The 25,573-nt window shown below is 47.0% G+C and overlaps 1 protein-coding gene across 4 annotated transcripts in view; it reads right to left on the bottom strand.

Moving 5' to 3' along the window:
* Positions 1-25,573, bottom strand: part of LOC145341163 (phospholipase D1-like) — a 146,647-nt gene that overhangs the window by 94,631 nt on the left and 26,443 nt on the right. The window contains exon 1 of one of the 4 annotated variants that reach the window (XM_080186078.1): positions 21,692-21,853. The exons of the other annotated variants lie outside the window; for them this stretch is intronic. The gene's annotated coding sequence lies outside the window, so the exon portion shown is untranslated. Of the gene's footprint in view, positions 1-21,691; positions 21,854-25,573 lie in introns of those variants that run through there. 4 annotated transcript variants of the gene reach the window in all.

The following is a 25,573-nucleotide window of genomic DNA, read 5'->3' as shown; positions in this document are numbered from 1 at the left end:
TTGGGGTGCTCCGGTTTCCTCCCCACAGTCTGAAAGACGCGCTGGGTAGGGTGTATTGGCCGTGCTAAATTCTCCCTCAGTGTACCCAAACAGACACCGGAGTGTGGCAACTAGGGGATTGTCACAGTAACTTCATTGCAGTGTTAATGTAAGCCTACTTGTGACACCAATAAATAAACTTTATGTGGAGATAGTGGCGATGGTGTGAGAAGGTGGTACAGTGGAAATATCACTAGACTATTAATTCACAGAGAAACCCTGAGGGCCAGGCTAATGTTCTGGAGACACGGGTTCAAATCTCTCTACAGCAACCAGTGGAATTTAAATTCAATGAATAAAATCTGGAATTGAAAACCAGCCTCAGGATTGTCTTTGTTAGGGTGGCACGGTGGCACAGTGGTTAGCACTGCTGCCTCACAGCGCCATGGATCTGGGTTTGATTCCTGGCTTGGGTCACTGTCTGTGCGGGGACTGCATGTTCTCCCCGTGTCTGCGTGGGTTTTCTCAGGGTGCTCCAGTTTCCTCCCATAGTCTGAAAGATGTGCTGATAAAGTGCATTGACCCGAACAGGTGGCGGCTAGGGGAATTTCACAGCAACTTCATTGCAGTGTTAATGTAAGCCTTACTTGTGACTAATAAAGGGAACAGAGATAGCCCGGGAAATTACCGACCGGTGAGTCTGACCTCAGTGGTTGGTAAGCTGATGGAGAGGCTTCTGAGGGACAAGATTTACGAGCATTTGGAGAGGTTTGACATGATCAGGAATAGTCAGCATGGATTTGTCAAGGGCAGGTCGTGCCTTACGAGCCTAGTTGAGTTCTTCGATAATGTGACTGAACACACTGACGAAGGAAGTGCCGTGGACGTGGTGTACATGGACTTCAGCAAGGCGTTTGATAAGGTCCCCCATGCAAGACTTCTTGAGAAGGTGAGAGGGCATGGGATCCAAGGGCCTTTGGCCTTGTGGATCCAGAACTGGCTTGCCTGCAGAAGGCAGAGAGTGGTTGTGGATGGGTCTTTTTCTGAATGGAGGTCAGTCACCAGTGGAGTGCCCCAGGGATCTGTTCTAGGACCCTTGCTGTTTGTCATTTTCATAAATGACCTGGATGAGGAAGTGGAAGGATGGGTAAGTAAGTTCACTGATGACACGAAGGTCGGTGGTGTTGTGGATGGTCTGGAAGGATGTCAAAAGTTGCAGCAGAACATAAATAGGATGCAGGACTGGGCGGAGAAGTGGCAGATGGACTTCAACGCGGATAAATGCGTAGTCGTCCATTTTGGCAGAACCAACGGGATGAACGAGTACACTATCAAGGGCAGGAGTCTTAGTAGTGTTGAAGAGCAGAAGGATCTTGGGGTCCGGGTCCACAGGACTCTCAAATCGGCCTCGCAGGTGGAAGAGGTGGTCAAGAAGGCGTACGGTGTACTGGCCTTCATAAATCGAGGGATTGAGTTTAGGAGTCGGGAGGTAATGCTGCAACTTTATAAGACCCTTGTCAGGCCTCATTTGGAGTACTGTGCGCAGTTCTGGTCGCCTCACTATAGGAAAGACGTAGAAGCTATTGAAAGGGTGCAGAGGAGATTTACAAGGATGTTGCCTGGACTGGGAGGCATGCCTTATGAAGTTAGGTTGAGGGAGCTGGGTCTCTTTTCCCTGGAGAGACGAAGGTTGAGAGGCGACCTGATAGAGGTTTATAAAATGTTGAGAGGAATGGATAGGGTGGATTCTCAGAGGCTATTTCCCCGGGTTGAAATGGTCACTACGAGAGGACACAGATTTAAGGTGCGGGGAGGAAAGTACAGAAGTGATGTTAGGGGTAAGTTTTTCACTCAGAGGGTGGTGAGTGAATGGAATCGGCTGCCGTCAGTGGTGGTGGAGGCGAACTCGCTGGGGTCTTTTAAAAGACTTCTGGATGAGTATATGGGGTTTTATGGGATTGGGGGTTATAGATAGGTGTTGATGTGATCGGCGCAACTCGTGGGCCGAAGGGCCTGTTTGTGCTGTAGTGTTCTATGTTCTATGTTCTAAATGAACTTTTTTTAACTTTACTTTTACCCAGTCTGACCGACATGTGACTCCAGAGCAATGTGGTTGACTCTTGACTGCTTTCTGAAATGGTCGAGTAAGCCATTCAGTTGAAGAGCAATGAGGGATGGACAATAAATGCTGACCTTGCCAGCGATGCCCACATCTCATGAAAGAAGAAAGAAGGAAATGGAAAAGGGCAGAAACCCTGAGCACTGGAGTTGGAGCTTTGATCACAATTGGTCAGCCCAGATTCTCCAGTCCCCAGGTGCTCAGGAGGCATCAAAGATCAATGCTGTGACCACAGCGATTCACCTTCAATATCAGTGACTGTAAGGACTAAACGTAGTTTTTCCAAATTTGCTGATGACACAAGGCGAGGGGAATTGGGCAGCACGGTGGCGCAATGTTTAGCACTGCTGCCTCACACTGCCAGGGACCCGGGTTCAATTCCAGCCTGGGGTCACTGTCTGGGTGGAGTTTGCATGTTCTCCCTGTGTCTGCTTGGGTTTTCCTCCGGGTGCTCCAGTTTCCTCCCACAGTCCAAAGATGTGCAGGTTAGGTTGATTGGCCGTGCTAAATTGCCCCGTAGTGTCAGGGGGGATTAACAGGGTAAATGTGTGGGGTTATAGTAATAGGGTCCTCGGTGGGCTTGTGGTTGGTACAAACTCGATGGGCCGAATGGCCTCCTTCTGTACTGCTGTTGGGATTCTATGATCCTGTAAATGCAAAAAAGCTTCGGGGCATTTGGACAGGCTTAGCAAGTGGGCATAAACAGGGCACATGGAATATAATGTTAATGTGTGTGAAATTATCCACTTTGGTGGGAAAGACAGAGTATTTCTTAAATGGGGAGAAATTGAGAGGTTTTGATGTCCGAAGGGAAGACAAGTCACTGTTCGTGAGTTGTTGAAAATTAACATGCAGATGTAGCAAGCAAATCGGAAGGCAAATAGTGTGTTGGTCACCATCAGAAGGGGAGTTGAGTACAGGAACATAGAACATAGAATCATAGAACCCTACAGTACAAAAACAAGCCCTTCGGCCCATCGAGCCTACACTGACCACAATCCCACCCTAGCCCTATTCCTGCACATTTGCCCACTAATCCCTCTAACCTACACATCCCAGGACACTAAGGGGCAATTTTAGTACGGCCAATCAACCTAACCCGCACATATTTGGACTGTGGGAGGAAACCGGAGCACCCGGAGGAAACCCACACAGGCACGAGGAGAATGTGCAAACTCCACACAGACAGTGACCCGCGCCAGGAATCGAACCCAGGTCCCTAGAGCTGTGAAGCAGCAGCGCTAACCACCGTGCTACCGTGCAGGAGTAAAGATGTCCTGCTGCAGAGCCTGGGTGAGGCTGCACCTGGAGTGTTATGTACAGTTTTGGCCTCCTTATCTAAGGAGGGATATACTTGACTTGGAGGGAGTGTAACAAATATTCACCAAACCAATCCCAGGGCTGGTGAGGTTGTCTCATGAGGAGGGATTGAGGAAACTGGTCTGTAATCTGTAGAGTTTTGAAGAATGAGAGGTGATCTTATTAAAACTGGCAAAATTCTTGCAAGGCTTGACAGGGTAGATGTGGATAAGGTGTTTGCTTTGGCTGGGGTGCAGAGCCAGAGGGCGCAGTCTCAGGATGCCGGGTAGGCCATTTAGGACTGAGATAAGGAGAAATATTTTCAATCAGAGGGTGGTGAACTTTTGGAATTCTCTGCCCCAGCAGGCTGTGGAAACTCAATCATGTTTAAGACAAAGTCAATAGGTTTCTGGATGCTATATGAGAATAGTGAGGAAAATGATGGAGAGGTCGACGATCTGAATATTTATGAGCCATTGGGTTGATTGTAGGTTTCCATGTTTGATAGGAAACAGTTAAAACTTTATCCTAGACAGGGCCAATTATGATTGCAATTAACAGTAATCGATAGTACCTGGTGGTACCAGGTTAATCTGAGATGTTGTAGATAGAGTTAGCTTTAAATAGCTTTGATCTGACAGAAGATATTACATGTGCTATAATCAATCTCCAGGCCTGCAGCAACAAACATTCACATTCCATTGATATAATTTAACTTTTTACTCACTGCGTCCTCTATTATCATCTCTTTAAGCTAGTTCCTCAACTGAGTGAGCCACTAATTCCCAAATACTCTCCAAGTGCTCCTCCTTCAGCAGAAGATCCCAATTCTTGATTGGCTCTGATTCTTTAGATCCTGACAACGACCCAGGACAAGACCCACCCCGCCCCATCAACAACAACTGGCATTTGTGTCGCACCTTTTAATGAGTGAAAGTCTCCCAAAGGTGCTTGGCAAGAGCGTTATCAGACACAATTTGATCTCGAGCCTCACACGGTGAAAAGAACTAGCAGCGGGAGGAGATCATGAGGACGGAGAGAGCCTGTTCCATTATTCAATCAGGTCAAAATTGAACATATATATTACTCCACTTTCCTGTTCTATCCCCATAGCTTTTGACTCTCTTTGTCTGGAATTTTACCGCCTGCCACAGGAATTGGAGCAGGCGATGTACGGATAACGAGAAGGTCCGCTGACTTTGGGCGGGATTTTACGGTTTCGGGATGAGGACTGTAAAATTCCACCCTTTGTGTCCGGAAAAGCAACTGGCCTCAGTTGGAACATACTGCGGAGATAGCAACGTGGTGGTCACAAGTCTGGTCAACAGTGGGTAATGGGTATCTGAAGTGAGGAGAGAGACGAAGAGAGTCAGAGGCCGGAATTTTCCAGTTGTTCACGCCAGCGGGACTCTCTGGTCCTGTTGTTGTAAACAGAGATTCTCCATCCTGGCTGGTCATAGTGATGGGATGTGAATGACTGGAGGCTTCGGCCAGAGGTTTTTAAATCGAGTAGCCAGCAGCTGAAGGCACAGCCACCAATACTGCAATGGTTAAAAACAGCGGGTACAAGAAGAGGAGCACAGAGATCAGAGGGTCGAGGGGCTGGAGGAGTTACAAAGATAGGGAGGGGGAGAAGCCATGAATGGGTTTGAAAGCAAGGATGCTGGCGTGGCATGGTGGCACAGTGGTTAGCACTGCTACCTGACAGCGCCAGGGACCTGGGTTCAATTCCAACCTTGGTCTGTGTGGAGTCTGCACATTCTCCCCATGTCTGCATGGGTTTCCTCTGGGTGCTCTGGTTTCCTCCCACAGTCCAAAAGATGTGCTAATTAGGTGAATTGGCCATGCTAAATTCTCCCTCAGTGTCCCCAAACAGGCGCCAGAGTGTGGCAATTTTCACAGTAACTTCATTGCAGTGTTAATGCAAGTCTACTTCTGTCACTCAATAATTAATAAATAAATAAGCTTAAACTTAAATAAACAAGGATGGGAATTTGAAAATCAAAGTTTTTACAGGAGTTGGGGCCAAAGAGTGAGCACACTGGGTAATAGGAGATGGATTTTAGTGAGAATTGGGATGTGGGAAGCAGGTAGGAGTTAGACAAGCATTGGAATATTGGAGATTGTAGGAGGGTCTGAAAATGACATTGATCTTATCAATATTGAATAGTATTCTCTCAGTCAACTTCTAATAACGCTGTATGATATTTGTTGGCCAGATTCTGTCTAGTTCCTTCCTGAAACCCTTCCATAATCCCTATTTCACCGCAGTCTATTCTCAAAATCCTTTTAGTGAAAATAGGTTCTTCCTCTGTTTCAAATTTTCTTTATATAGTCTTTAATTTGTAAATATGACTCTTTGCTTGATTCATGCTAGCGTCAGCTGGATTTCTGTGGGTAAATCTCTCAGTTTAGCCACAAGGCTAATATGTTATTCAAGATGATTTCAATTCCCGCTCCGGATATATCAGCACAAAATCCTGGCTCACTGCCCTCAGATGTGGAGGTGTCAGTGTTGGACTGGGGTAAACACGGTGAGAAGTCTCACAACACCAGGTTAAAGTCCAACAGGTTTATTTGATGAAGGGACAGCGGTTCGAAAACTAGTGGGTTTTGCTACCAGATAAACCTGTTGGACTTTAACCTGGTGTTGTGAGACTTCTTACTGTGTCACTGCCCTCAGGGCAGTGCTGAGGGAGTGCTGCACTGCCTTTCAGCGTAGTTATTAAGCCGAAGCTTCTTCTGTCCTCTCAGATTGAGGGAAAAGATCTGATGAAACAGCACAATGACACAGTGAATGGCACTGCTGCCTCACAGCTCCATGTACGCGGGTTCAGTCCCAGCCTTGGATGACTGTCGCTGTGGAGTTTGTACATTCTGTCCGTGTCTGCATGGGTTCCTTCTGGGTGCTCCATTTCCTGCTATGCTCCAAAGATGTACATGTTAGGTGGATTGGCCATGCTAAATTGGCCTTTAGTGTCCCAAGATGTATAAATTAGGGAAATTAGTGGGATAAATGTATGCAGTTACGGGGATAGAGCAGGGTAAGATACTCTATCGGAGAGTCAGTGCAGACTCGATGGGCCAAATGGCTCCTTCTACATGGTACATAATTTATCTGTGAGATACCATGTGAAGCAGAGCAGGGGAGTTCTTCCTAACCAATGATCATCCCTCATTCAATATCACAAAAACAGGTCATTTAGTCATGATCACAGCGCTGTTTATGGGATCTTGCTGTGTACAAACTGTCTTCCATGTTTCCTACATTACAGCTGTGATGTTGCAATGTCCCGAAAAGGGTTAGGGTTATAGGCTTGCTGTCTTCTCCAGGGACCGGTCTGTCCAGACATCTCACAATGATAAACGTTTCTGTTGTATCTCTTCTCAGTCAATTGTTTACAGAGAAAAAAGGACCCAGAGTCATCAACCCTTCCCCACACTCACATCCCTGATGTTCTGGGATCATTAATGACCAGGATTCACATGAAGCAACACAGGGACAGAACGTGGTCATTCAGCACTAGTCAGCTTGTGACACCGGGTCATGGATTATTGATAGATATTTGTTCCCCTCTGATCACTTCTCTGCACTTGCAGGCAGATGTAAAGCAGTAAGGGAGTTCTCTCAGGTGTCTTTGGCCAATATGTATCCACAAACAGCATGACTAAAACAGACTAACTGGCCATCAAACACATTACTGAGTGTGGGAGCTAGCTGCAAACTAATAATCTCCCATGTCTTTCAGATTGCCTCAGTGACTTGCTTGAGCAGTGAGATAGGTCGGGACGTCCCGGAGATTTGAAAGGTGCTGGAGAAGCTTTCTTCCCGCTAATCTTTAAAGGGAAGTTGTAAAGTTCGGACTGGCCAGCGAGCGACAAGCGCCGCAGGACCTGGAAGAGTAGCTCAGATCAACGTGTCAACTTAAAATACCATCTGGCTCCGAGCCTGCATTTCATTAGTCTGTTATTTATATCGCTGAGGGAATATGAACAGACCACAGTTCAGATTTCCTTCCTAGTTCAGTCGCAGTTAGTTCAATCGGAGGAGGACTCAGTGAATCAAGTCGGGTTGTGATTAGTGAAACAAACTAAACAATGGCCCCCAGCAACTCAACATAGATTATTCTTCATTAACCCATCCATTCCACAACACTTATCAAAAACCCTGCATTTACAAAGCATTTTTAGAATAGCAATTCCCATCTCAAGGCAGGCTAAGGCATTTTCCAGCCCATAAATTAGTATTGGAGTGAATAGATAGTTACAATGCAGGGAAACATTGCAGTCAGCGTAGTCATGGAAACTGCCACAAACAGCAAGAAAGTTAGGCGTTGGCTGAAGGAAAAGTGTTGGTTAGGAAACACCAGTGTACATCTGGGATATTGTCACAGGATCGCTTACCTCATCCTGAGTATGCATACATGAGGGAAAGACCCGCCCCCACCAGGTCTGGGTGCTCCAGTTTCCCCCCCTCAACACTGGCTGTGATAAATTCTCCCTCAGCGTACCCGAACAGGCGCTGGAGTGTGGCGACTAGGGGATTTTCACAGTAATTTAATTGCAGTGTGAATGTAAGCCTACTTATGACTACTAAATAAACTTTAATTTACTGTACCCCAGTGTTATACAGTGACAGACCCGTCCCCACCAGTACTGTACCCCAGTGTTATACAGTGACAGACCCGTCCCCACCAGTACTGTACCCCAGTGTTATACAGTGACAGACCCGTCCCCACCAGTACTGTACCCCAGTGTTATACAGTGACAGACCCGTCCCCACCAGTACTGTACCCCAGTGTTATACAGTGACAGACCCGTCCCCACCAGTACTGTACCCCAGTGTTATACAGTGACAGACCCGTCCCCACCAGTACTGTACCCCAGTGTTATACAGTAACAGACCCGCCCCCACCAGTACTGTACCCCAGTGTTATACAGTGACAGACCCGTCCCCACCAGTACTGTACCCCAGTGTTATACAGTGACAGACCCGTCCCCACCAGTACTGTACCCCAGTGTTATACAGTGACAGACCCGTCCCCACCAGTACTGTACCCCAGTGTTATACAGTAACAGACCCGCCCCCACCAGTACTGTACCCCAGTGTTATACAGTGACAGACCCATCCCCACCAGTACTGTACCCCAGTGTTATACAGTGACAGACCCGTCCCCACCAGTACTGTACCCCAGTGTTATACAGTGACAGACCCATCCCCACCAGTACTGTACCCCAGTGTTATACACTGACAGACCCGTCCCCACCAGTACTGTACCCCAGTGTTATACACTGACAGACCCGTCCCCACCAGTACTGTACCCCAGTGTTATACAGTGACAGACCCGTCCCCACCAGTACTGAACCCCAGTGTTATACAGTGACAGACCCATCCCCACCAGTACTGTACCCCAGTGCTATACAGCGACAGACCCATCCCCACCAGTACTGTACCCCAGTGTTATACAGTGACAGACCCATCCCCACCAGTACTGTACCCCAGTGTTATACAGAGACAGACCCATCCCCACCAGTACTGTACCCCAGTGTTATACAGTGACAGACCCATCCTCACCAGTACTGTACCCCAGTGTTATACAGTGACAGACCCGTCCCCACCAGTACTGTACCCCAGTGTTATACAGAGACAGACCCATCCCCACCAGTACTGTACCCCAGTGTTATACAGTGACAGACCCATCCTCACCAGTACTGTACCCCAGTGTTATACAGTGGCTGACAGAATGTGCCTGTGCGTACATGTGATTGTCCTGCGATAATTTGTCGGTATTTAGAGTTTTTTTCCCTTGGGAGAGTGTGTCAGCATTTAAAGATTGTTTGCAGAAGTCATTCTTCTGCAATTCAATATTTTGAGAATGCTACTTGGAGATTTTGCAATATTTTGAGGATTATAAATTACTGCGGATGCTGGAATCTGAAAAAATAACAGAAAATGCTTGAAAATCTCAGCAGTCTGACAGCATCCAAGGAGAGAGAATAGAGCCAATGTTTTAAATCTAGATGGCCCTTTGACCCGTCCGAACTGGCAAAGGGTCATCTAGACTGGAAATGTTGGCTGTATTCTCTTTCTGCAGATGCTGTCAGATCTACTGAGATTTTCCAGCATTTTCTGTTTTTCTTACAAAGGAATTTGCCAGGGACATACTCAAGAACTTTAAGCTTCTTATCGACAGAATGCACCAATTCTCAGAGAATGTTGCCCAGGTGTGTCAGTGGATAAAAATTCATAGAATCCCTACAACGTCTATATCAACAGGGACGAAGTCAAAAGGGTCGAGAACTTCAAGTCTTTACGTGTCCAGATCACCAACAACCTGACATTATCGTTAAGAAAGCCCACCAATGCCTCTACTTTCTCAGAAAACTAAGGAAATTTGGCATGTCTGCTACAACTCTCACCAACTTTTCTACATGCACCATAGAAAGCATTCTTTCTGGTTGCATCACAGCTTGGGTATGGGCTCCTGCTCTGCTCAAGACCGCAAGGAACTACAAAAGGTGGTGAATGTAGCCCAATCCATCACACAAACCAACCTCCCATCCATTGACTCTGTCAACACTTCCTGTTGCCTTGGCAAAGCAGTCAGAATAATCAAAGACCCCATGCATCCCGGACATTCTCTCTTCCACCTTCTTCCTTCGGGAAAAAGGCACAAAAGTCTGAGGTCACGTACCATTCGACTCAAGAACAGCTTCTTCCCTGTTGCTCTCAGATTTTTGAATGGACTTACCTTGCATTAAGTTGATCTTTCTCTGCACCCTAGCTATGACTGTAACACTACTGTTTGCACTCTCTCATTTCCTTCTCTATATACAGTATGCTTTGACTGTATAGTGCACAAGAAACAATGCATTTCACTGTATGTTAATACATGTGACAATAATAACTCACATCAAATCAAATGCAGAATGAGGCCATTCGGGCCATCGAGTCTGCACTGACAACAATCCCACCCAGGTCCTATTCCCATCATCCCACATAGTTACCTCACTAATCCCTCTAACCTACGCATCCCAAGACACTAAGGGGCAATTTAGCATGGCCGATGCACCCAATCCGCACATCTTTGGAGTGTGGGAGGAAACCGGAACATGTGGATGAAACCCTGTGCAGACATGGGGAGAACATGCAAACTCCATACATGCTCCCTGAAGAATATATCAATATTTACAAGCTGTTTCTCGAAGAATGTGTTCGTATTTAGAGATTTCTTCCTGGGGTTCTTTTTCCTGTTTTTGCATTTTCCCCAGGGTCAGTATTTAGAGACAGTTCCTCGGAGAATGTGTCATTCTTAACAGATTTTTGCCCAGAGAATGTCTTAGTATTTCGGCACCCTTCCCTGGAGTATTTCTCATTACTTCGCAATTGCTCCCCCGGAGGATATATCAGAGCTTTGAAATTGTCTGGGGATAATTTACCATTTGGAGCTTGTTGCCAGAGACTGTAATCATTATTTACAGTTCGAATCCAGGACACTATCAGCATTTCGAGTCATCTCAATGGGTCTCACGTAACAGCAGGGATTTGTTCTAAACTTGATCATATTAATGTGAAGCAGGAACTGAGACTTTGACCCCTCTTGAGCAAACGAACTGGCCCACAGTTTGTAATAGATAAATCACAACACTTGAAAGATTTACCTTTTAAAAATTGCAAATATTTACTGAACTGTCCATGATGTTCAATGAGATTCTCATATTTGTAAATTAATACCCTTCGGATATAAATAAAATGATGAATGAGAATGTTCTGCTAAAAATAATGTTTATTTGCAATTTGAGAGTTGCATGTCAATGGCTTTTCCGTGAAGTCTGACAACACCATGTTTAAGTCCAACCGATTTATTTGGTTTAAGACCAACCAATTTATTTTCCACGAAGAACATAAAGTTATTGCATTCCCTGTTCTGCCTTTTATTTGTTTCCATTTTGCGTTACACTGAGTGCGGTATCTTAAAGGGAAATGTGTCCAACCTGGTGCTCAGATGCCTGCATCAGAAGCCAGTGCAAAAACTGCTGACCCCAGTCTTTGCAGTTCATTAAGGGTAATTGTGTTGTTGGAGTGTTTTAAACAGCGTGAGTCATGTCCAAGAGACTTCACAATAAAAACAGATATCTGAGTTAGAGGTGCAGATTGAAAAAAATGTGCAAGTGTCATAGAGTCATAAAGGTTTATAGCATGGAACCAGGCCCTTCAGCCCAACTTGTCCACGCCACCCTCTTTTTTTGCCACTAAGCTTGTCCCAATTGCCCGCATTTGGCCCATATCCCTCTATACCCATCTTACCCATGTAACTATCTAAATGTTTTTCAAAAGAAAAAATTGTACTCACCTCTACTACTACCTCTGGCAGCTTGTTCCAGACACTCACCACCCTCTGTGTGAAAAAATTGCCCCTCTGGATACTTTGTATCTCTCCCCTTTCACCCTAAACCTGTGCCCTCTAGTTTTAGACTCCCCTACCTTTGGGAAAAGATACTGACTATCTAGCTGATCTATGCCCCTCATTATTTTATAGATCTCTATAAGATCACCCCTCAGCCTCCTATGCTCCGTAGAAAAAAGTCCCAGTCTATCCAGCCTCTCCTTATAACTCAATCCAGCAAGTCCCAGTCGCATCCTAGTAATTCTTTTCTGCACTCTTTCTAGTTTAATCATATCCTTTCTATAATAGGGGGACCAGAATTGCACACAGTATTCCAAGTGTGGCCTTACCAATGTCTTGTACAACTTTCAAAAGACCTCCCAAATCCTGTATTCAATATTCTGACCGATGAAACCAAGTATGTCATATGCCTTCTTCACCACTCTGTCCATCTGTGACTCCACTTTCAAGGTGCTATGAACTTCTACCCCTTGATCTCTTGGGATGACTGATTGAGTTGTGTGTGTGAGAGATTGACAGGAGTGTGTGCACATAAGGCAGATGGAGGGAGTGTGTGTGTGTGTGTGTGTGTGTGTGTGTGTGTGTGTGTGTGTGTGTGTGTGTGTGTGTGTGTGTGTGTGTGTGTGTGTGTGTGTGTGTGTAAGCGCGCGCGAGTGACTCTGAAAGAAGTTGAGGAGTCTGTGCGAGTGTGACATAGTATATATATGTGAGTGAGGAAGTGAGATTGAGAGCATTGCGTTTGTGGGGGAGAGTTTGAGAGTGTTTGCACGACTGACTCAGAGTGCGCACAAAAGATCTGTGGATTGTGGTTTAAAGTGAAAACAATCATTGCATCAAGTCCTGGATTGAAATGTTTTTTTTAAAATACGGGGATAAACACAGCCAACAGTGGTGTCGCATGGGTAACTATGTGATTAAACAAAGGGCAGGAGGGGCTGATGAAAGATTCATGGATTGATGGCAAAAGTAGAGAGTGGTCTGGTTTGGAATCTTTCAGGAGGTCGTCCTGGCTTTCAAATTGCAAGTGATGAAGGGTTATTTTAAATTTACAATGTTTTGTAATGCTAAAGTACGTCTTAGTGCAAGGGTGGGTAGAAACCAAGCGGCATTTTAATGCTCTCTGCGTTATATTTTTCAAGGATTAATGTTGGTGTCACAGGGGAAAGAATCAGCTAATTATATACAATCATGAGGGGGACCTCTGTGCCAATCACATTACAAGACAAGCTGAGTTAGTCAGTGCCTACCTGTGGTTTCAGTGTTCTGAGCTGATATATCAGACTGACTCCCGTAACGTAATCACGGATCAGCGTCTAACTGCACTGAAAGCTTAGTAAGTATTGTGTTAGCAGAAAAATGTCGAAAGGATAAGTTGAAAACTGCCTGCAGGCAGTGCTTTGTGTGGGCTCACCGATTCATTTTAAACTAGCATTTACTGTCGAGTGAATTGTGATCTGTTCAAACAATGTTCTTTCTTTTTCACTTAAAAAAAACCCTTCATCAATGGCATTTACTGAATTCTCCTTCAACACTTAGCATCATTTTTCACACCAGGGTTCAACATCGGCTAAAAGACCAATCATCGTCTTATGCTTCAAATGCAAAATTCACTGGGGGACAGGGGGTGACATCACAGGGGAATCGCAGAAATGAAGCTGAATGTGGGGCCCACAAAATGTAGGTCCCCACCAGTACTGTACCCCAGTGTTATTCACTGACAGACCCGTCCCCACCAGTACTGTACCCCAGTGTTATACAGTGACAAACCCGTCCCCACCAGTACTATACCCCAGTGTTATACAGCGACAGACCCGTCCCCACCAGTACTGTACCCCAGTGTTATACAGCGACAGACCCGTCCCCACCAGTACTGTACCCCAGTGTTATACAGTGACAGACCCGTCCCCACCAGTACTGTACCCCAGTGTTATACACTGACAGACCCGTCCCCACCAGTACTGTACCCCAGTGTTATACAGCGACATACCCGTCCCCACCAGTACTGTACCCCAGTGTTATACAGCGACAGACCCATCCCCACCAGTACTGTACCCCAGTATTATACAGCGACAGACCCGTCCCCACCAGTACTGTACCCCAGTGTTATACAGTGACAGACCCGTCCCCACCAGTACTGTACCCCAGTGTTATACAGTGACAGACCCGTCCCCACCAGTACTGTACCCCAGTGTTATACAGCGACAGACCCGTCCCTACCAAAAAACTGTACCCCAGTGTTATACAGTGACAGACTTGTCCCCACCAGTACTGTACCCCAGTGTTATACAGTGACAGACCCGTCCCCACCAGTACTGTACCCCAGTGTTACACAGTGACAGACCCGTCCCCACCAGTACTGTACCCCAGTGTTATACAGTGACAGACCCGTCCCCACCAGTACTGTACCCCAGTGTTATACAGTGACACACCCGTCCCCACCAGTACTGTACCCCAGTGTTATACAGTGACAGACCTGTCCCCACCAGTACTGTACCCCAGTGTTATACAGCGACAGACCCGTCCCCACCAGTACTGTACCCCAGTGTTATACAGTGACAGACCTGTCCCCACCAGTACTGTACCCCAGTGTTATACAGTGATAGACCCGTCCCCACCAGTACTGTACCCCAGTGTTATACAGTGACAGATCCATCCCCACCAGTACTGTACCCCAGTTTTATACAGTGACAGACCCATCCCCACCAGTACTGTACCCCAGTGTTATACAGTGACAGACCTGTCCCCACCAGTACTGTACCCCAGTGTTATACAGTGACAGACCCGTCCCCACCAGTACTGTACCCCAGTGTTATACAGTGACAGACCCGTCCCCACCAGTACTGTACTCTAATATTTTTTATCTCAAAACACTTTCTCTCGGTCAGTTCAATTTTGAGTGGTAAAGTTTTGATATACACATCCGGCTGTTTCATAAATTCACATGTGTACAATGTGAAAGTTCTAAATGTCATCTGTGCTTTACTGAATCCCTGTTGCGGCAGGAGAGATATTTACTGAGGCCTCTCCCTGTCCAGCTGCTGTTTATGTCCACTATTGCAACTCTCTGTGTAATTGGTTGCTGGTTTTTCAAAATGTTTTGTGGGTCCCCTCTGAGTCACTGGGGTCCTTAGAAAGCGGAGGTCTGGAATTTTGGGAATGCATTCAGGACTTATCCATTTCCATCAGACCTTTACTCCAGGGACTTCACCATAATAAGACCACAAGACACAGGAGCGGAATTAGGCCACTCGGCCCATCGAGTCTGCTCTGCCATGGCTGATATTTTTCTCATCCCCATTCTCCAGCCTTTTCCCCATAACCCCTGATCCGCTTATCAATCAAGAACCAAGCTATCTCTGTCTTAAAGACACTCAATGACCCGGCCTCCACAGCCTTCTGCGGCAAAGAGTTCCACAGATTCCCCACTCTCCGGCTGGAGAAATTCCTCCTCATCTCTGTTTTACAGGATCGTCCCTTTAGCCTGAGGTTGTACCCTCTGGTTCTCGCGATCCAGGCATCGTTCCCAGTGCAGTGCGGTGGGAATACTGCACTGTCTGAAGTGCCATCTTTGAGGTTAGGATCCTGGCGTAGTCATGGTCTGATCGACTGTGTTTCAGCATCGGAAAAGGTTCACTGTCCTCCAGCTGCTGTTACACAGCCGCTTGGCTGGGGAACATTTGGAGATGCCGCGTTGGACTGGGGTAAACACAGTAAGAAGTCTCATAACACCAGGTTAAAGTCCAACAGGTTTATTTGATAGTAAACACCACGAGCTTTCGGGACGCTGTCCCTTTGTCAGGTCGCCTTTAACCTTTACTTTAATGTGGTGTTGTGAGACTTCTTACTGAATATTGCGCAGTCCAGAGATAAACAGCAATAGATGGAATCTTCATGTAAAAGATGAGGCAATACTAATTGAAGGCCAGTCACATCCCAGCATTGCAATCATTCAGCAATCTAATGTGCTGATATTCACTGGTCATTAAACTAATTGGATCTGATTCTGATCATTCCTCCTGTGGTCTGTTCATACAAACGTTCTCTCTACGCAGCATTCTTCAATAGTCAGGCAACCAACAGACCCTCTTTTTCCTTCATTCATTCTCAGCATGTGGGTGTCACTGGCTAGACAAGCATTATATTGCCCATCCCTAATTGCCCCTTGACAAGGTGGTGCTGAGCTTCCGTCTTAAACCACTGCAGTCCCCGAGGTGTTTCGTTCTTGCTGCTCTTTGGAGCAGTTTGCTAGAACAGAGTACTGTACTCGGCCATTTGGCAGTGGGACTGGAGTCACGTGTAGAGCCAGACCAAATAAGGATGGCAGTCTACCCGCTCCGTCGGACAATGGGTTTTTACGACACTGACAATGGGCTGAATGGCCTCCTTCTCTGCTGTACCATCCTCTGATCTCAGGGAGAAGGCATGAGACACAGAAAGCAGAGGAGAGGGATGCTGTGGGAGGGAGAGGAGGTTCTGAAGATGTTTAAATAGGCCGTGTATCAAATCTTTATTATTAACATAAAGAAAATACAAAAGCTCTGGTTGTCAGAGCGTGAGTCACAGGTCAGGTTCTTTACCGTCTCATCTGGAGCAGGAGTTTGGCTGTAACCTTAATGCGTTTGTTTAGTTTGCCAAATGGCCTGACAAGGTTGTAAAAGTCCAAAGTTATAAAGTTACCGTAAAAGCACCCTCACCAAAGTGCACACACATCAGTGAGCTGTGCCTGCAGCGTGTACTCACACAGACTCAGCTTCCTCCTCCTCTCACCCCTCCTCATGTACTCACCCAGACTGAGGCTCTCTCTCCCGTATCCCCCTCCCCATGTACTCACCCAGACTGAGGCTCTCTCTCCTGTATCCCCCTCCCCATGTACTCACCCAGACTGAGGCTCTCTCTCCTGTATCCCCCTCCCCATGTACTCACCCAGACTGAGGCTGTCTCTCCTGTATCCCCCTCCCCATGTACTCACCCAGACTGAGGCTGTCTCTCCTGTATCCCCCTCCCCATGTACTCACCCAAACTGATCTTCCTGCTCCTGTATCCCCCTCCTGATGTACTCACCCAGACTGAGGCTCTCTCCCCTGTCACTTTTTCTCTGATCTTGCTCCTGGTATGAGCCTTGGGATATTGTGGCTGTGTTGAAGGTGCTACATAAATGAAACATAGTGTCATTGGACAAAGGAGGTCAGAATTGTGGTCAGTGTTTGTATTTGTGTCTTGTTGTGAAATTCTTATTTCAAAAGTTGAACCTTTTGAAATAATTTTGTTTGACCTGGCCACACTGACAACTCCCCCTCTGAGAAATAAGATCCTCTTTCTGCTCTCACTGCTCACAAGGAAAGAACAAAACGAATCAACAACAAGATCACAATAAGCCAGAAATCACTCGATCACAAACAGTCCTGCTCACAATTGCTTCAATCAATGCTCTCAATCTCACGGCTGTCTGAGATTTGGAGGAACGTTCTGAGAGTTTGCTGCCAGACTGTGACACGTGTATTATGGTAAAGTCCAGAAACTGTCCTCCATCTAGTCCAACGTGGCTGCCAAACTAAAGCAGCTCAAAGTGCTACAAATACCCAATTACAACATGTAAACAGGCCATTCAGCCCACTCAATCTGTGCCTGCCTTTAATCTCCACAAGTGGGGTTCTAATCATGTTTACCAGAATCCAAAGCTGTCCAGGTTAGCCGGTTTGGCCATGGTAAAAGTGCAGGGTTATTGGGATAGGCTGGGTGGTCTGGTAGACATATGTAAGAAGCTGTTTCAGAATTGGTGCAAACTCGATGGGCTCCTTCTACACTGTAGGGATTCCATGAATCTATGATTCTATGACCTGCCTTGTTCCCTGTATACTGTCAATCTCTTTACAATTGAGTTACATTGAGCTTATACAGGTTATTCAACAACTGGTACATGCTGATGTTTATGCTCCACATCAGCCTCTTTCCACAGTATTTCATCTCACCCTATCAGTTTATCCTTCTGTTCAATTTTCCCTCGTGAGACAATCCAGTTGAATATTAAATGTTTCTATTCATTTCCGCTCAATTGAGTTCCACATTCGAACCCCGAATTGAGTGGAGATGTTCCTCCTGAATTCCATGTTGGATTTAACATTTAGCTTAGCGATTTGCCCAAGTCAAAAAAGTCGACCTCAGGAACTGTAAAGGAGAACATGGTCCTGTCTACATCAATGGGATGAAGTAGAAAGGGTCGAGAGCTTCAAGTTTTTAGGTGCCCAGATCACCAACAACCTGTCCTGGTTCCCCCATGCCGACACTGTAGTTAAGAAAGCCCACCAACACCTCAACTTTCTCAGATGACTAAGGAAATTTGCTATGTCAGCTACGACTCTCGCCAACTTTTATGGATGCACCACAGAAAGCGTTCTTTCTGGATGTATCGCAACTTGGTATGGCTCCTGCTCTGCCCAAGATCGCAAGAAACTACAAAGGGTCGTGAATGAAGCCTAGTGCATCACGCAAACCAACCTCCCACCCATTGATTCTGTCTACACTTCCCGCTGCCTCGGCAAAGCAGCCAGCATAATCAAGCATCCCGGACATTCTCTCTTCCACCTTCTTCCATGGGGAAAAGATACAAAAGTCTGAAGTCACGTACCAATTGACTCAAGAGCAGCTTCTTCTCTGCTGTCATTAGACTTTGAAAGGACCTACGTCACATTAAATTGAACTTTCTCTACTCCCTAGCTATGACTGTAACACAACATTCTGCACTCTCTCCTTTCCTTCTCTATGAATGGACACTTTGCCTGAATAGCGCGCAAGAAACATTACTTCATAGAACCCGACAGTGCAGAAAAAGGCCCTTTGGCCCATCGAGTCTGCACCTACCACAATCCCACCCAGGCCCTACCCCCCTATCCCTACATATTTTACCCACTAATCCCTCTAACCTAAGCATCTTAGGACACACTAAGGGACAATTTTAGCCTGGCCAATCAACCTAACCTGCACACCTTTGGACTTCTCACTGTATTTTAACACACGTGACAATAATAAACTAAATCAAATCAAAATCTTCTTTGCCTCAATGTTACTAATTTTGTGGCATATTATGACCAATGCCTGAATGGCAACCTGGGGGAGACGAACCAATCTGATTCTGTAAAGCACTGAAAAAAAGAGTGAAATTTTCTGAAGAATTCTTTCGGAGTTGGCAGAGTCATGATGGGGCAAGTGGCTTATGTCTGTGCGGTTTCATTAAATAATCGATCCCAATCTTGGAGGTGGACACTGTTTCTGCCTCAGTGATTAACCCCAGAAATGTATTGCAACATTCTCCATGTGGAGATGCTTGTCCTGTGACCTGCTTTATATTGTGCACATTTAATTTTGTGTCAATGGCTCCCTCGTTTCAGAATAGCGAACCAACAAAGACAGGAAATTAGGTCAATTAGTAGATCATTTATTTGGAGCCGTAGAGTCATGGGCTGGAATTTTGCCATCCTGCCCAGCATGGGAATCGGAGTGAGGGAAGGGCGGAAAAATGAATAGGCCCTTGACTTCGGGTGGGATTTCACAATCTTGGGACGTGTGAGAACATTAAAATCTCACCCATAGGGTTTTACACTACGGAAGGTTCACAAGGGTGTTGCCGGGACTTGAGAAGCTGAGTTACAGAGGGAGATTGAATAGGTTAGGACTTTATTCCCTGGAGCGTAGAAGAATGAGGGGAGATTTGATAGAGATGTATAAGATTTTGATGGGTATTTTTAGAGTGAATGCAAGCAGAGTTTTTCCACTGAGGCTAGGGGAGAAAAAAAACCAGAGGGCGTGGGTTAAGGGTGAAAGGAGAAAAGTTTAAAGGGAATATTAGGGGGGGGCTTCTTCACGCAGGGAGTGGTGGGAGTGTGGAATGAGCTGCCGGATAAAGTGGTAAATGTGGGGTCACTTTTAACATTTAAGAAAAACTTGGATGGGTTCATGGGTGAGAGGGGTGTGGAGGGATATGGTTCAAGGGCAGGTCAGTGGGACTAGGCAAAAAATGGTTCAGCACAGACAAGAAGGGCCAAAAGGCCTGTTTCTGAGCTGTAATTTTCTATGGTTCTATAAGAAGACCCTTCAGCCCATCATGTCTGTACCAGCCACCAAATTCCTATTTATTCTAATACCATATTCAAACTCTTGATTCTGTAGCCGTATGCTATAATGTTTCAAGTGCTCATTTCAATGATGTGAGGGTTCCAGCCTCAACCAGCCTTTCAGACGGAGAGTTCCAGATTCCCAGTACACTCTGGGTGAAAAGGGTTTTTCCTGAAATCCTCTCTAAATCTTCTGTGCCTTACCTTAAATCTGTTTAAATATGTTTTTTTCTGTCTACCCTATCTATGTCACTCATAATTTCATATACTTAGTCAGGTCCCCCCTCAGCCTTCTCTGTTCCATTGTTCATGGTGTTGATTTAGGGAAATGGTTTATGATATATTTACACAAATCTTGAAGGGTAGATAGAGCCTTCATTAATCATAGCATCTAACAGACAGAACCTCAAACAGACAACTCTACAGCAGAACTCTGATTATCTAACCCCGTGCTGTACCTGTCCTGGGAGTGTTTGATGGGGACAGTGAAGAGGGAGCTTTACTCTGTATCTAACCCCGTGCTGTACCTGTCCTGGGAGTGTTTGATGGCGGGACAGTGTAGAGGGAGCTTTACTCTGTATCTAACCCCGTGCTGTACCTGTCCTGGGAGTGTTTGATGGCGGGACAGTGTAGAGGGAGCTTTACTCTGTATCTAACCCCGTGCTGTCCCTGTCCTGGGAGTGTTTGATGGGGGGACAGTGTAGAGGGAGCTTTACTCTGTATCTAACCCCGTGCTGTACCTGTCCTGGGAGTGTTTGATGGCGGGACAGCGTAGAGGGAGCTTTACTCTGTATCTAACCCCATGCTGTCCCTGTCCTGGGAGTGTTTGATGGGGGGACAGTGTAGAGGGAGCTTTACTCCGTATCTAATCCCGTGCTGTACCTGTCCTGGGAGTGTTTCACAGAGACAGTGTAGAGGGAGCTCTACTCTATATCTAATCTGATGCTATACCTGTCCTGGGAGTGTTTGATGGGGGACAGTGTAGAGGGAGCTTTACTCTGTATCTAACCCCATGCTGTACCTGTCCTGGGAGTGTTTGATGGGGACAGTGTAGAGGGAGCTTTACTCTGTATCTAACCCTGTGCTGTACCTGTCCTGGGTGTGTTTGATGGGGACAGTGTAGAGGGAGCTTTACTCTGTATCTAACCCCATGCTGTACCTGTCCTGGGAGTGTTTGATGGGGACAGTGTAGAGGGAGCTTTACTCTGTATCTAACCCCTTGCTGTACCTGTCCTGGGAGTGTTTGATGGGGACAGTGTAGAGGGAGCTTTACTCTGTATCTAACCCCATGCTGTACCTGTCCTGGGAGTATTTGATGGAGACAGTGTAGAGGGAGCTTTACTCTGTATCTAACCCTGTGCTGTACCTGTCCTGGGAGTGTTTGATGGGGACAGTGTAGAGGGAGCTTTACTCTGTATCTAACCCCGTGCTGTATCTGTCCTGGGAGTGTTTGATGGGAGGACAGTGAGTGCAACGTGGAGTGGAAATGGTCTATAATGCAACATTGATGGTTTGATAAGCAAAAGTTTCAGAAGAATCGCAACAAATTATCAGGAACATCGAGGGGAGTCGGGGGGGGGGGGGGGGGCGGTCTCTGTCTAGGACAGGGTAAGGAGCCCCCCAGAAGCTGCAGATGCGATAAGACAGATACACAGACCCAGGAGTGGCAGGTTCTGAATGCAGGCTGCAAGAAATAAATGGCTGTGTCTGTTTGCGAGGGAGAGAGAGAGAGGGGGGGAGAGCTGGGCAGTGCGACAGGATGAGACATTAGCACTAACCTCTGACAGTGGAACTCTCGACTCCATGGCGCCGGTTCGAATCCCAGAGTAGAGCAAGGAGGAAAAGCACAGGGAGAGGAGTGCAGTGTGGAGGATTCCCGGGGAGAAAGCAGATGCTCTGAGCTCCTAACTTCAGCCAGAATCTGCAGTGCAGCAACTGAGTGAACTTGTAGCCTCACCCAGCCTGGGTGACACAGACTGACAAGAGAGGCAAGGCTTTCACATAGACCCACCCACCCCCAAACCGGTCCAGCCCCAGCGCAGGAATAACCCTTTCCCCTCCTGCCAGTTCAGACACAAGAGGTTGTTAATCCTCCCTGTTGGCTTTGGGTTTTTATTCGGGGTTTTCTTTTTTGTCCAGAATGATTTAAATCCAGCGGGGGAAATAAAAATAAATAAGCACCAAGGACTGATCCAATCCTGTGTGAGTTTCACTGGGCATTGCCAAAGGGGAGAATATTGGTTTTGCCAAAGGGTGACAGTTGATTCAGAATGAATCAGACACACACACAGCTCCTTAGCAACTGTTCCTCGCTCTGGCTGCCATTCAAAGGAGGCTTTCACTATCCTCAGAATCGCATTGGCAAGGAGGAAGTTTCACTGATGTGAGAGGACTTTTCTCTGAGCAGTGAAATTGGCCAGTTCGGGGATGGAAGGAGTTTGCATCTACTGCCCTCTGACGAGAGGAACAGGTCTGCTCTCCTTAGACAGTGGAGCAGGAAGGAACAGTCTCTGGAAACGCTGCCATGGGGAATATCCTGCACCCACCCCACGAACAAGGAAGCACACTCTTCCCCAGCATCCAGATCTTTCCCAGCAATGCAGGAATCCTGCAGCAGGAGGAAGGGGTACAGTGGAATTGCAGTGTTTGGACATGTGTGGAATTTGGGTGGCGCAGTGGGTTAGCACTGCTGCCTCACAGTGCCAGGGACCCGGGTTCGATTCCCGGCTTGGGTCACTGGCTGTGCGGAGTCGTGATGTGGAGATGCCGGTGTTGGACTGGGGTAAACACTGTAAGAAGTCTGACAACACCAGGTTTAAGTCCAACCGATTTATTTGATAGTAAACTCACTAGCTTTCGGGGTTTGCCCCTTCGTCAGGTGAATGAAGAGTTCTGGCCTCAGACAGAGCATATAAAGCACAGACAGTTTACAGATTACTGATTAGAATGCAAATCTTTACACCTAACCTGCTGTTCAAGTCTTAAAGTGGCTGACAATGTGAGCGGAAGGAGCACTGATCACAGGTTAAAGAGATGTGTATTGTCTCCAGACAGTACAGTAAGTGAGGAACCCTCACATTATTGAAATGAAAAAGTGAGGTTTTGTGAGGGTGTGCAAAACCTCACTTACTGTACTGTCTGGAGACAATACACATCTCTTTAACCTGTGATCAGTGCTCCTTCCGCTCACATTGTCAGCCACTTTAAGACTTGAACAGCAGGTTAGGTGTAAAGATTTGCATTCTAATCAGTAATCTGTAAACTGTCTGCGCTTTATATGCTCTGTCTGAGGCCAGAACTCTCTATTCACCTGACGAAGAGGTTAACCTCGAAAGCTTGTGAGTTTACTATCAAATAAATCGGTTGGACTTAAACCTGGTGTTGTCAGACTTCTTACTGTGCGGAGTCTGCATGTTCTCCCCATGTCTGCACGGGCTTCCTCCAGGTGCTCCAGTTTCCCCCCACACTGCAAAAGATGTGTTGGTTAGGTACACTCATCATGCTGAATTCTCCCTCAGTGCACCCATAGAATCCCTACACTGTGGAGAAAGGCCATTCGGCCCATCGGGTCTGCACTGACAACAATCCCTCCCAGCCCACATCCTTGCGGCTCCACACAATCCTCCTGACGCTAAGAGGCAATCCCACCCAGACCTGTTCCCCATAACAAGTATTTACCCTGCTAATCCCCCTAATTTTGGGAGACTAAGGGACAATTTAGCATGGCCAATAAACCTAACCCACACATGTCAGGACTATGGGAGGAAACCGGAGCACCCAACGGAAACCCACACAGACACGGGGAGAATGTGCAAACTCCACACTGACACCCGAGGTCGGAATTGAACCTGGGTCCCTGGCGCTGTGACAGTGCCACCCCCATAATCTGAACAGGCGCCAGAGTGTGGCAACCAGGGGACTTTCACAGTAACTTCATTGCAGTGTTCATGTAAGCCAAGTTGTGACACGAGCAAATAAACTTAACAAAAAAACTTGAATATAAACACCCATCAGCGACGTGCAATATAGAAATAAACAATACTGTGTCCAAAAAACAGAAAATGCTGGAAAATCTCAGCATGTCTGACAGCATTTGTGGAGAGAGAATAGAGCCAACGTTGAGAGTCTGGATGACTGTCTGTCAGAGCCGTTATCTGGAATTCTCCCAAAAACATTTTAGCGTCAAATTCACATGAAAACTGGAGTAATTCATGTTGCATTTTTTCCAGTGGGAGTTTCGAGCAGAATCTCCCAGTCTCTGTGCAAAGGCCAGCAGTCTGAATATCGTTAAAAACTAAACTCTCCCCACTGGAGGGGCTGGAGTCAGTGCACTGAGTGGGTTACTGTGTGTGCATTGATCTGTCAGTGCCGAGATCAGCACATGCACAGTGGCCCGCACTGCCAGTCTCCCGATTGCTGGCCAGACCCACGACCCCTAGATCGCCAGCTCTCTGTCTCCCCCTGACCATTCCCAAGCCTGACCCTGAACCCCCACTCCCAGCCACCCAATCTCCAGCACTCCCTGATCACCCCTCCCCCGACAGTAATTCCAACCCCCCCGCAGACCAGACCGCGCCCCCCCCCCCCAGCAGTCCTGACTTCCCCACCCCTACTCCCAGTCCACCTCGATCTCCAGCCACCCCCCCATCACCCCATCCTCCAACAGTAACCACCCCCCCCCACAGCCCCGACCCCAACCCCACTGCAGTGCTGACTGTCCCGTCCCGTCCCGTCCCATCCCAATCACTGCCTTCCCTCCTTCCCCCACCCATCTCAATGAGGAGTGACAGTGGGACCCCCGATTGCCCCCATATGCCCCACCCCCTTGGCACTGCTCTGTAGGCATTGGCGCTTTGACCCTTGGGCAGTGAGCACAGGCTGGCACTGCCAGGCTGCTAATGCCCAGGGGGCTACCTCTCCACCACCCGACCCTCTGGGGAACTCTGATTGCTCCCTCCCCCCTCACTCCAGCAGCTCAGGCCACTCACTCCCCATTAGTGGGGACCTACTCTAACCCCAGTGGAGTGATCCATTGGGGGTTAGAGGATAGCCACATGAACAGACTGGGAATGGAGGGATACAAACGAATGGTCTAGTTGGACCAATGAGCAGCGCAGACTTGGAGGGCTGAAGGGCCTGTTTCCTGTGCTGTATTTTTCTTTGTTCTTTTGATCCACTCTGGCGAGGGGTGGCAAGATGCTAACGGCATCAGAGACTTCATTCCTGGGCCTGCTAATCATATTTAATTTTATGCAAATAATGATGTGGATGCAATGCCACCAGAGACTCTGATGTGGAGATGCCGGCGTTGGACTGGGGTAAACACAGTGAGAAGTCTGACAACACCAGGTTTAAGTCCAACCGGTTTATTTGATAGTAAACTCTAGACCAGAGACTCTAACAGGGCATAAATGCGAACCCCGCGAATTGATCATCATGAGAATCTCCCGCCATGCTGCACTAAAAAATTAGCGCAGTGGGATGGGAGAAGCAGAGCCATCAAGTTCTGGGGAACTGGGTTCAAGTCCCGCCACAGCAGATGGTGGAATTTGAATTCAATGAAAAAGATCCGGAACCATTGTCAATTGTCGGAAAAACCCATCTGGTTCACTAATGTCCTTTAGGGAAGGAAATCTGCCGTCCTTACCCGGTCTGGCCTA

The sequence above is a fragment of the Carcharhinus amblyrhynchos genome, chromosome 3 (assembly GCF_965287045.1).
Source record: "Carcharhinus amblyrhynchos chromosome 3, sCarAmb.v2.hapA, whole genome shotgun sequence".
Taxonomy (NCBI): Eukaryota; Metazoa; Chordata; class Chondrichthyes; order Carcharhiniformes; family Carcharhinidae; genus Carcharhinus; species Carcharhinus amblyrhynchos.
This window is presented reverse-complemented; position numbering and strand designations above follow the sequence as displayed.